Below are 12,718 nucleotides of genomic sequence, written 5' to 3'. Positions count from 1 at the left end.
GAGTACGCAAATTTGGTGTCATCTTGATGGATATGAAAAAGAACGAAAATCCACAAAATCGACCAACGAAACGAATTAACTCGCAAACGAAATTCTCGCCAAAATGTTGCACCACCACTGCTCCGTCTACGATGAACAATTTTATTTCAAAAATGCGCCGAAGCTGAACCCAAACAATCAGGGAAAAATTGTTCAATTCACAGTATGAAAGTCGTCACTCGATATTATGCAAATTTTTCTCAATTTTATTTGACCAATTAAAATCTACAGCATCCGTGCTGCTATCATGCATACGTACTTACAGTGCACCACGAGGTCAGTTTTGATTGTTCCTACCTCCTTTGTCCAGCCCAACAAAAGCCACCAACCCAAGCCAGAAGAACGTTGACCCAACTTAAGCCAACAAAAGCGTGTCCAAGACAATGAAGTGGACGGTGTGAGATGACCTTTGTTCGAGGCTAATTCCAACGTAGGAAGCTGCCAATAATTTTTCGATAAATTTTCTCCGAACTGTGCGGAATCACTTTTAGATTTTCACCTCCTGTGAGGACTTTTACACGGGGCACTGTGAGTTTTTCACTCGAGTTTTCAAACTCGTTTTTCAAACTGTTCGAGACTGTTTTTCGGATCAGTTTTACGACTTGATCGAGTAATTTTATCACACTTTCACGATCACGACTCAACTGTTCTTCCTAACCGTTCACGAAATTTTCACACGCGTAAGTGATCCGGCTCGAAGGACCAACTTTTATGTTCGGATTTTTGTCTAACACTACGCGGTGAAACTGGGGTTTGAAACGGTTACTGGAACCTTTTATTGCTCGCCTGTTAACTTACAAGACTAACACGGTTGATGCGATCTATTAGGATTTGTATTTTCGACTAACTCGATCTGGTTCTGACTGTGGTATATATATGGGTCTACCAACAATACAGAGAGCGTGTAGATTATACGAAGATAACGAATCAATAGGTCTTTTTGGTTCCTCTGGTGTACCTACTCTGATAACCGAGATAAACTATTTTACGAGAGAATTCTATTCTCGCGATACGATCGCAATAGGGTTCAATATGAATCTAAATCCTTAACAGTCCCAGAACGTCGATTTAAAAAAAAAAAATGACAGTAGTTTCGGTTTTCAAAAAACTCAAACTTTGACCGCTGTGCGACGCTAGCAAATTAAGTCCGATTGAGCTGATATTTTGCATAGGGTAGTTTTTCGTGGGAATCAACATTTTCAATCATGTTCGCTTTGAAAATTCGAGTGTCACTTTTTTCTCGTACATCCATTGGCACTCTACTGTAGGGGCATGTCCGGAGAAATGGAATTGTAATTCTCAATGTGTTGTTTGTGCAATTTCGCTGACTCAAGTCAATCACCGAGAGCAACTACGGAAAATGAACAGACTTCCCAAGCTGCCAAAGGTCGTAAATCTCGTCCTCGGTACTAATCAAGATGCCAAACCATGGGTGGTGACACGTTATCTCGCGTTGCGAGTGAAACAACACCGAGAGTAATTAGATTAAACTTGCGCTGTAAACATATGAAACTGTTATCTTTCTCTGGTCCACTGGTGAGAGCACCCGTCGGGTATTTGCTGACACCACAAAAGCTTGCTGTTTCATCTGATCTAAATTGCTTCTACCCCATCTTAACAACACCCATCGGTTCTTATGAAGAAAATCAAACGACCACACACAAATGAAATACACGCCAACACCTCCACAGCTGCACATGATAGAAATAGAAATTAAAAAAAAACACAACAAGCTTTAAAACCATCCCATTCAAACGATATTGGCACTTCACAATTGAAAATAAAACGATAGCGATAGCTATTAAGCGACACAATAACTTTATCGCTCCATTCGTTCCTCCTTCTACAATAGACACCCACTCCTCTATGGTCGCCAAAGATACGCAATTAAAACACAGAACCCGCTCGATTCATTTGATATTTATGAAGATTCACCCCGCAAGGGTTTTGTCCTGAAACTATTCCCAACCTTGATCCAACGGAATCTTGTAGCGATTGCTTTTTCCGCGTTCCACTTCCGTTCTATTTATAGTGCAGAGCGTATTTTTAGCACACCGGAATAAACCTCGAGAGAAAGCAGAACATACAACAAACAGAACTGTCGTTACACGCGGTCCGATCCGTCCCTTTACCGTGGCAATACTGTCCTCCCGTCACAACACCACCACCGCCCACTCTCACCACCATCTCACACGAGCTTTAAGCCCACCTGCTTTCAGCATCACATCGGATGTTATGCGGTGTTGTCGGTGTATTGGTGTGTACATAAATATTTTATTTCCGTTGCCTTCGCATTTAATGACACTGTTTTGTTGTTGCGATTTGTTTTCTCCCTAGGCACACACACCTGGTAGGTACTTTTTACTGCCTCTCTTGTGTGTTTTGATTGTCGTGTGCTGAGCAACAAAAAAAAAAAAGAACCGTTCCGCTTGGATCACATGGGCACCGTTATGGGGCCACATTCCGGATCGATGGGGAAATCTAGACGACGAGTTTGATGCCCTGACTCGAGGGGACGACACATGATGCAAGGAGTTTCGATCGATCCCCGAGAACACGCACATTGATGGGAACTAACGTTTTCTTCGGTGGGTTTAATGTCCCAAGAACAGGTATTTAATCGTTCATGATCCTATAGGGCTCTTGCTACACATACATGTAGAGCATCTGTTGGGCAAACATCATTTGTTTACATTCGTAGCTTCTATGTAGCAGAAGCGGATTCATTATCAATCGACGTTCTTGTAAATGATTTAAATGTAGTTGCGATCTTCCTATTAGCGCGAAATATTTCATAGAACTAACATGAACTTTGTGAAACAGTTAGGCAAGCTATTTACCGAACAACAGCTTTTGTTTGACGCATATCGATTAACATACTAGCACCTATTTCGCGGTGTTCATTGAGCGACTTTCCTACTAGATTTGAATCGAATAAATAACAGGAAAGGATTATCAGCATTTTCGGACCTAGATTCAAGATACAGAGGCTCGAGCTCAAGTTCGAATGCTTCCTTGTATTTTCCATGAATTAGCCAATTGATGGATTTTCTTCGTTTCCGATCAATTTTCTTATAACCATATTTCACTTCTCCGCAGAGCATTCAGGTATCCGGAAATCATATCTGAGGGTTGGTTGATCTTTCTAGCTGAATATGCTCTTAATTTCAACATAATCATTTGCTTTTTTGGCGAAACTAACCACCGATTAAGAGTATCTGCAAACAGATATTCATTATAGTTTACTTCTTCACGAGACCAGCATTTTAGGGCAAAAAGCACGACGCCTAATGGGAGCACACTTCACACAATCCGGCTATACAATCGCAATGTGCAGTTTGCACTTTTTCTGTGAAACTTTTTGAATAATCAATCTGCTTCGAATGATATGGATCATAGTCATAACAGAAATTTTTATTTTTCTTCGTATATATGGCTTAGACGCTAAAAGTAAATATTTTTATGTAAAGAGATATATATTCTCATGTTATTAATTTAGTACAGCGCGTAATTTCTACAACAATTGAATTATTTTTAATAATAATCAATTTAGCGCGTTTAATAATTATTTTAGCGAAATATCGCTAAAATAATTATTAAAACAAAGCTCAATCTTGCCGATCCATATAAATTCTATGCAGCGATCTCTTTTGCCTGCCCAACAGATCACTAATACATATGCACGCTGCAAGGGCCCTATGAATGGATTTACGCTCACACAGTCTTTTCATCGAACCAATACAATGCGACCATCCAATACATCTACATTGTTGACATGTCGAAAAGTGTTTTCTTCTATCCGTCAGCCAACATATCGATGGATATTGCCGTTCAGTGTCGCCCCAATGGAATCTCGGCTGACGACCTCGTCCATATTTTTTTTACACGTTACATCCCAAAATACAAAAAAAAGCCTCTCTGATTTTTGGATATGTTATGTGAAAAAAATCAGCTTTCAAGAAAGAATATAAAAAAAATATAGCGCCCTTGGTCCCGAAACCATGTAAGCTATAAATAATAAATACAATGAGTAATTACGAAATAATTACGGTAAACTTTAAAAAATCATAACTTAAAAACAAAAAAAACGCCTCTCTGGTTTCGAGATATGTTATGTAAAAAATTCTCAGCTTTCCAAAAAAAATATAAAATAATATAGCGCCTTTGGTCCCGAGACCATGAAAACTATAAATAATAAATACAGTGAATAATTACGAAATAATTACGGTAAACTTGAAAAAATCATAACTTAAAAACAAAAAAAAACGCCTCCCTGGTTTCGAGATATATTATGTAAAAAAATTCTCGGCTTTCCAAAAAAAATATAAAATAATATAGCGCCTTTGGTCCCGAGACCATGAAAACTATAAATAATAAATACAATGAATAATTACGAAAAAATTACGGTAAACTTTGAAAAATCATAACTTAAAAACGAAAAAACGCCTATCTGGTTTCGAGATATGTTGTGTAAAAAATTCTCAGCTTCCCAAAAAAAAAAAATATAAAAAATATAGCGCCTTTGGTCCCGTGACCATGAAAACTCTCAAAAAAACAAATACAATCATTAATTACGAAACCAAAATTAACATTTCGTGCAGCTCTGGTATTTTTTCAAAAAAGGTCAGCTAATTGGCTTTAATTTGATATATCGATCATTTAAATCGGAATGAATTTTTGACAAAAATCATTTTTTGAAAAAAGTGGAGAAATTTGATTTTTCGGACCACTCTAAAATGGATATGGTCACCCTAACAAAAAAAATAAAAAAGGGGTCTAATGGTTTGCGACAAAGAACAAAATTTCCACTTCCCACGAGAACCACTATATCGGTTTGACATGGAATGGGTGAATGATGGCCTGAACGGAAAGTGTCACCCTACATGGCACGGAACGTGTTAATAAAACAAAATCTGGAAAGTATGTTATTAAGAAAGTTGGATACAGATCTTGCAACCCGATTATGATATTTCAGTTCATTGAATAGGCTTTTTTAAATTGTCAGAGCTATCTCGACGGTTGTGTTTCAGTATCTAGCTTCTGGCGGCTTTGATGTATTGACTGTCCAAGCAGAGTGAGTCTTGTACACAACAAATGGTCGCTGTTCTGTCAGACCGGACTAAGTAACATAATTATGATTTCGAGTAAATCGAGCCCAATGTTTGAAGCGATGTAATTTTAGTAGCTTCCAATTATTCTACCTTTGTTTTTCTGCAGCTCTAAGTTACTGTTCAGCTCGTATCGGTTCGTATAATGGCATTATTACAAAAAAAACCTCTTTAAATTCAATCAAGAGGGTTTTATGAATGGCTATATGTCTACATATTTTTCAGAGACTTGTTCCCCTATGAACAAACATTTTGATGATAAAATCATATAATTTATTCAGAAGGATTCCTCCACTAAACTTATACAGTAATCGATATCGATATCGAAATTAATCGATTAGTTATATTTTGAAGTACAATTATTGATTTTCTATAAAATATGTTTAAATAACAAACGAGTTACCATGTTTATGAGAAAGAGTACTTGCAGTCAATGAGATACCATGGTTGGATCTGAAACGGATCATGAATAGTTAAGTAATTACAATTTTTATACTCTTTGGCACTTGGTCATCTCTGACTGCATACTATTATTAGTTTTTGCTGATCAAACAAAACAAATTTAGGCAAACCTGGCTGTTTGCCCCTTTCTTTGGAACACACCTTTATATCTGCAAATAAAATCGTGGGGCATATGATGAAACCATTAAATGTGGATAATGGAAATCCGACGTGCCCCACGATTTTATTTTAGTCTCATCATTGCCCTGGCTAATGAAGGAAGGGATGTGATAACTACTAACTGCTACTTGTCTAATTATTTTCTAGCTTTTAGTACATAAAACCGTTTGACTTAAAAAGTTTTTTTTTACTTTTTTATTTCTTATTTTGTTACACAGTCCGGTCTGTCTGGACACCGGCCAAATAATCCATCAATTCGCTCGTTCACTATGATGATCCTACTCTACTTTTCCATACGATACTTGATATTCTCCGAACAAATTATCACACTGTATAATTATTATCTAAGAAAGCACACGATAGTCTGAAGATGTCAATCATCGCGAATATATAGAATGAAGCAACATATCGAAAACAAGCTTAAACAGTACTCCTATACAATGATCACGCTTTGAGATGATGTGAGACAGATAATTTGCATTTGATAATTTCCAGTTTGTTTGTTTGAAGAATGATGAAAGTTTGCCTTAACGAGATTCAATATTTATGCTCTAGGCAAATATTCCCCTTCGTTCTTTTTTTTTGGTCATGGTGACTTAAAATTATTCCCTTTCGATGCTTGCCGATGAGTTGCTCGTTATTGACGGCATGGGTAGGGAAGCTCTCAAATGAGCAGAACAAATGTATGGAAAAATGGAAATGCTTCTAGTTTTCATCAATATAAACCGCTTACACTTCAGGAGATTATAATATATGGCATAAAGAACAAATCTTAGTGAATTTCCGATTCGTTTGGTATATAAATCGTCTAAATCCGTTCGTGGCAAAAATAGTTATTAATGTTAACTTTATTTCATAAAAACAGGAGGTGGGTTATATCTATGGTATAACCGCAAGGGTGACGTAGGACTATCGTTGATTCAGAGTTCATTTGTTTGAAGTTGAATCTGAATTTATTCTGAATGAATGAATATTTGGAGAACTTCGAAAACGAGAGCGTTACGTTGGAGGCACAAGGTTTTATGCATCCAATATTGGATACGGAAATATCCTACTGATGGGGAAGAATAATCTTCAGAAGCTATCCTGTTAATTGCGATTGTTTGAAAAATCACAAAACCAAATGTATTTCGTCACGGATATATGGATAGAAAACATTAAAATAAACTCTTTCACATGAATGTAATTTCAAATTCCCAGAGGAACTGGCAGATTATTTTCAGTAACGATTGGATATTTCCACATTTTCCTCGATACTGGAAGCCCACCAGTGGTTAATGCTAACTCGATAACCATCTGTTAATAGCACTTGATTGAAACATATTTGGTCACAGTGTTACATGGATAGAAAACATTCAAATAAACTCTTTCACATGAATGTATTTTTAAATTCCTAGAGGAACTAGCAGATTATTTTCCGGATCTTTCTCGATGCTGAACGGCATCCAAACGGAAAGAATTCCGTGCGTGTATGTGTGTGTAGCGGCTGATTCGATGGTCACCTTCTCTTCTCCTGAAGTATCGGCTTCTAAGTGCTCCTCACAGTTTCAAACAAGCCGTCCAGCACCCTCAGCAACGATGTTGTCTTGTCGATGTCCTCACGAAAAATGAATGCGTCTCACCACCAGAATATCGCTTAAGTATGCTTTTTGTGCGTGATTGAATCGAGAGAAGGCGTGGTTTACGATGGCAATTTGGAAGGCAAACTAGAGGGGAATGAACTCTCTGAGCTCGGAACTTTCGGCGACTGAGCAATAATCGATTGCGGGCGCATACAATATTGGATACGGAAATATCCTACTGACGGAGAAGAATAATCTTCAGAAGGTATCCTGTTAATTGCGATTGATTGAAAAATCACAAAACCAAATGTATTTGGTCAGTGTTACATGGATAGAAAACATTAAAATAAACTCTTTCACATGAATGTAATTTTAAATTCCCAGAGGAACTGGCATATTATTTTCAGTAACGATTGGATATTTCCACATTTTCCTCGATACTGGAAGCCCACCAGTGGTTTATGCTAACTCGATAAACATCTGTTAATAGCACTTGATTGAAACATATTTGGTCACAATGTTACATGGATAGAAAACATTCAAATAAACTCTTTCACATGAATGTATTTTTAAATTCCCAGAGGAACTGGTAGATTATTTTCCGGCTCTTTCTCGATGCTGAATGGCATCCAAACGGAAAGAATTCCGCGCGTGTATGTGTGTGTATGTAGCGGCTGCTTCGAGATCTTCCCGGGAAACCGTTTGTGGCATCACTCTTCTCCTGATGGATCCCCTCCTGGCCTAAGGTGCACAAACAGGCTCTTGGTGACACCGTTCATCCGCGCTTTCATGATAAATGAAGAGCTTCACCACAACAGCGACAACATGCTCCAATCGCTGTTCAATTAGAACTGAGTGGATTTCAGAGCGGCGCTCGCTTATATACCGATTGGTGATTTCAATAGCCTGTTTTGAAAGCAAATTTAAGACTATTGAAACATGTTTTTGGATCAGAAAGTAAGAAGTATAGAACGCGTATACATTTTATCTTTCGAATGAAGTGTTTATCATACCATTTCGTTCAGTTGTTTAAGAGCTATTAACTCTCAAAATCTCGGTCTCCGGCGTAACGCTTTCGTTTTCGAAACTTTGATTTTACACCCCGGTATAGAAATGAAAGACGTAGTCCTACGTCAAAACGTGACCTGTTTTCTGATTCTCCGTAAAATAATCGGGATCATACCCTTGCTTCCACCAACCGCTTTGTAGGTGTCTGCCTACGACGCGGGTTAACATTTAACGCTTGTTCTTTGAACACTTCCGTTCCACATTACCATAGTGCCACAGTAATCATACGTTTCAGACGCGAGGGTCGGATTGATCACGTTTCCCGAATCGAACCGAAACAGCTATATTTATATCATTACTCATTCTCTCAGATCGGATCATATGGTAGATGAAATTGTTTTTAGAGCCATAGCACGAAATGGGGTTCCCATATTCAATATTAATTTGAGTTCAAATTATATGTATTATTTTTTAATCATCCATTTATGCAACAATATGGAACAAAACAGAAATGGAAATTTTTTACGTTCATATCATTCACAACGCCAGATTGTTTGCAATTAAAAACATTCGTTCGTGAACCTTGGAGAATGGTAAACAGAACGGTCCAAAAAAAATGCTTCCGAGAAAGTGGAACCAATACATTTTGCGTGCCGATCCACTCAGAAAAGCTTATTAAGGCGATTTGCTGTGATAGATTTGACACCACTTGTAATAATTCACCGAAGGTTTACGAAAGTATTGGCCTCGATTTCATCCAATTCAATTTTTTTTGTTTAAAATCGATGACAGGAAGTCTGAAAAATCGTTAACTTCATCGAGAAGTTGAATAAATATTGTTCTTCTTCTGTAGGAGCATTGTACCACTGCGACCATTAGTTTGATCTTTTTTTTTTATCCAAAATATATATTTTATTAAGGCTCATATGGCGTTAGTTTGATCTATTGTAGTGCACTCCAGTTTGCTATGTATGAAGTGTCAGTTCGTTCCACCACTCAGGTAATAAGTGATAGTCGCACCAGGACTTTGCATTTCCCCCACGAAGGTATGACTTCCTTTATGAAGTTCCTTACCTGTTTTGGTTCAGCAGACCAAATCTCGTTAGGCATAAGAATGTCCTTTCCAAGAATTCGCAGTCTTCGCTGAATTAGTGTACTGCATTGACACAGTAAATGTTCCGAAGTCTCAGCTTCAAAATTGCAGAAACGACAGTTATCATCTGCCAGTTTTCCGATTTTTTTAAGGTGATACCTGCTCGGACAGTGTCCGGTCAATAGACCGTTTAATGTACTCAAATCTGGCTTATTCAAGCTGATTAGGTTGCGTGTTATTCTGTTACAAGGTGTAATGAATAATTTGGATTGTCTTGGTGTTGATAGAGCCCTCCAGTTGGCTTCAACCATTGATATTTCCCAGGTTTTGAGCTCCGATTTAATGCATGATGTAGATAATCTACAAAATGGCTCAGGCCCGACGAATTTAGTTGAAGAATCTAATCTTGCTAAGAGATTGGCTTTTTCATTACCTTCTATACCGCAGTGACCAGGCACCCAGTATAGGTTAACTTCGTTAGTAGCAGCTAGTTGTTTTAAGGCTAAAATACATTCCCAAGCTAGCTTTGACTGACATGTGTATGCTTTTACTGCATTAAGAGCTGCTTGGCTATCTGAGAAGATACAGATATTGGCATACCTGTATTTTCTAGTCAAACAAATATTTGTACATGTTAGAATAGCTTGTATTTCTGCTTGAAAAACTGTAGGCCACTGTCCCATTGGAATTGACATGTCGATTCCTGGTTTAGTAATACCAGCTCCCGTAGATTTACCTTTTTTAGATCCATCGGTATAAAACAAGAGTGATCCTGGACGAGTTTTGGGACCACCTTCTTCCCATTCGTTGCGATTGAATTCAATCACTTTGAAGGGAACACTGAAGTTAGTCTTTGTTTCCATCCAGTCTTCATTCATGCTTACTATAGTGTTCAGTTGAAAATCTTTCTGGATTTGTAAATGCCCTGTGAGATCTCCTTCTAAAAAATGTTTTATACGTTTCAGCCTAAGAGCACCTTTTTCCGCTTCAAGTTGCACATATTGGTGGTAGAAGGTATAAAAGAGCGTCTAGGGCTTTGGAAGGTGCGCTAGGCATTACTCCAGTTATTGATAAGCATGCCAGACGTTGTAGTTTATCGAGCTTTTTCTGAGCTGATATTTGTGTAGTTTTAGGCTACCACACTAGCGAAGCATATGTTAGTCTGGGTCTCACTATTGCCTGTGTCATTTACTGTGTTAAACTTTTTCCCGAATATACTACTACAACTCCAGAGAGCAGTCTGGGCTTTAGATATTGCATACTCCAGTTGGTCGTTCCAATTTAGTTTTTGGTCAAGCATGACACCTAAATATTTGGTTTGTTTTGAAAGCTCCAATTGTACACCTCCCAATCTAAGAAGTAGAATCTTATACAGGGTTTTCCAACTTTAAATTCCGAAAGTAAATTGGAATAAAACACACTTAGAATTCGAATTTCGATGAAACTTTTATTTCAAATTAAAGTTTGGTTTATGCCATTATGTGTGAAATACAACATCATTCAAATGTCCACCTAGGGCTTTCTCGAACACCTTGATCCGAAACAGGTAATTTTCGATGACTTTTCGGCACATATGGGGCGGTATCTCGGTCATAACTTCACGAATGTTGTCTTTCAAATGTTCAAGAGTTTGCGGAGAGTTGGCATAGACACGGTCTTTCGCATAACCCCACTAAAAAAAGTCTAGCGGGTTCGAATCGCATGATCTGGACGGCCAATTGGCATCACCAAAACGCGAAATTATGCGTCCCTCAAATTTCGTTCGCAATATGGCTATGTTCGGTCGTGTTGTGTGGCACGTGGCGCCGTCCTGCTGAAACCACATGTCATCCGTATCCATATCTTCAATTTGTGGCAAAAAAATCGGCCCGATGACTCCACCAGACCATAATGCGCACCAAACAGTGACTGTTGGCGGATGCACTGGCCTCTCAACAATCACGTGTGGATTTTCTGAGCCCCATATACGGCAATTTTTGGTGTTCACATAGCCACTGAGCTCGAAATGTGCCTCATCGCTGAAGAAAATTTGATGCGAAAATTCAGCATTTTGCTACTGTTGTTCGTTTACCCAATCGACGTATGTCCGACGCATTCCATGGTCACCACGCTCTAATTTTTGTATCAGTTGAACTTTATATGGATGTAGGTGCAAGTCCAAATGCAAAATTCGCCACAATGATGTGTTTGACAAGCCCAATTGCTGAGCACGCCGTGGAATCGAAACATTCGGATCATCCTCCACACTGGCAGCAACAGCAGCAATATTTTCGGCCGAACGCACATTACGATGATGCACAGGTTTCACAATATCTGCTACGGATCCAGTTTGTTCGAATTTACGCACTACATTAGCGATTGTGTGCTCTGTAGGCCGTCCATGACGACCAAAATCCGTCCGTAATGCTCGAAAAACATTTGCCGGTTTTTTCATAATTTTTATAGTATAATTTAACAAAATTAACATGTTGTGCGATGCTAAAACGATCCATATTGTAAAATGGCAGACATTCAACTAACGATATGACGCTTTGGTTGACTGCTATGTCAAACGGTTGTCAGCGCAGGGCTGTATACTTTCGGAAGCCCGAAATGGAAAACCCTGTACTTTCTTTTTCTGGTAAATGGAATTATGACTGTTTTTAAAGAATTAACACTAAGTCCTTCCAAGTTGCACCATTTGAGTGTGTAGTTAAGGGCTGTTTGCATTCTATTGGAAATAGTATACTCACATTTACCCCTAACTAAGATAATTATGTCATCAGCAAAACCAATGACTTCGTATCCTAAAGTAGCTAGGTTATTAAGAAGATCGTCGACAACTAGGGACCACAACAGAGGAGACAGAACTCCTCCTTGAGAGCAACCTCTAGTTGGTCTCGTTGTTAGAGTAGATCCTCCTAATTTAGCTGTTATTAGTCGGTTGGTTAGCATGGCATGTATCCAGTTGGAGATGCACATGTCAAAACTACATTTTTTCATAGCTTTATTTATAGAGTTGTAGGGTGCATTGTCAAATGATCCCTCAATATCAAGAAAAGCTGTAAGTGAGATTTCTTTAGCATCAAAAGACTTCCCTATTTTTGAAATGAACGTGTGAAGCGCTGTTTCAGTTGATTTATTTGCTTGGTAGGCAAATTGAAATTTGCTCAATGGTCTCTTGTTCAAATATGATGATTTTATATGGAGATCAATGACCTTTTCCATCATTTTGAGGATGACAGATGTTAGAATAATTGGTCTATACGCTTTGGGAGTCGTCCTGTCACGTTTGCCAGCCTTGGGAA

General features: G+C 38.3%; 1 protein-coding gene across 1 annotated transcript in view; it reads right to left on the bottom strand.

The window, feature by feature from the left end:
- LOC129771700 (E3 ubiquitin-protein ligase AMFR-like) overlaps positions 1-12,718 on the bottom strand; it is a 115,321-nt gene that overhangs the window by 95,797 nt on the left and 6,806 nt on the right. The gene's annotated exons all lie outside the window — the stretch shown is intronic.

The sequence above is a fragment of the Toxorhynchites rutilus genome, chromosome 2 (assembly GCF_029784135.1).
Source record: "Toxorhynchites rutilus septentrionalis strain SRP chromosome 2, ASM2978413v1, whole genome shotgun sequence".
Classification (NCBI taxonomy): Eukaryota; Metazoa; Arthropoda; class Insecta; order Diptera; family Culicidae; genus Toxorhynchites; species Toxorhynchites rutilus.
Note: the sequence above shows the minus strand (reverse complement) of the source record. Positions and strands in the feature narration are given on the sequence as shown.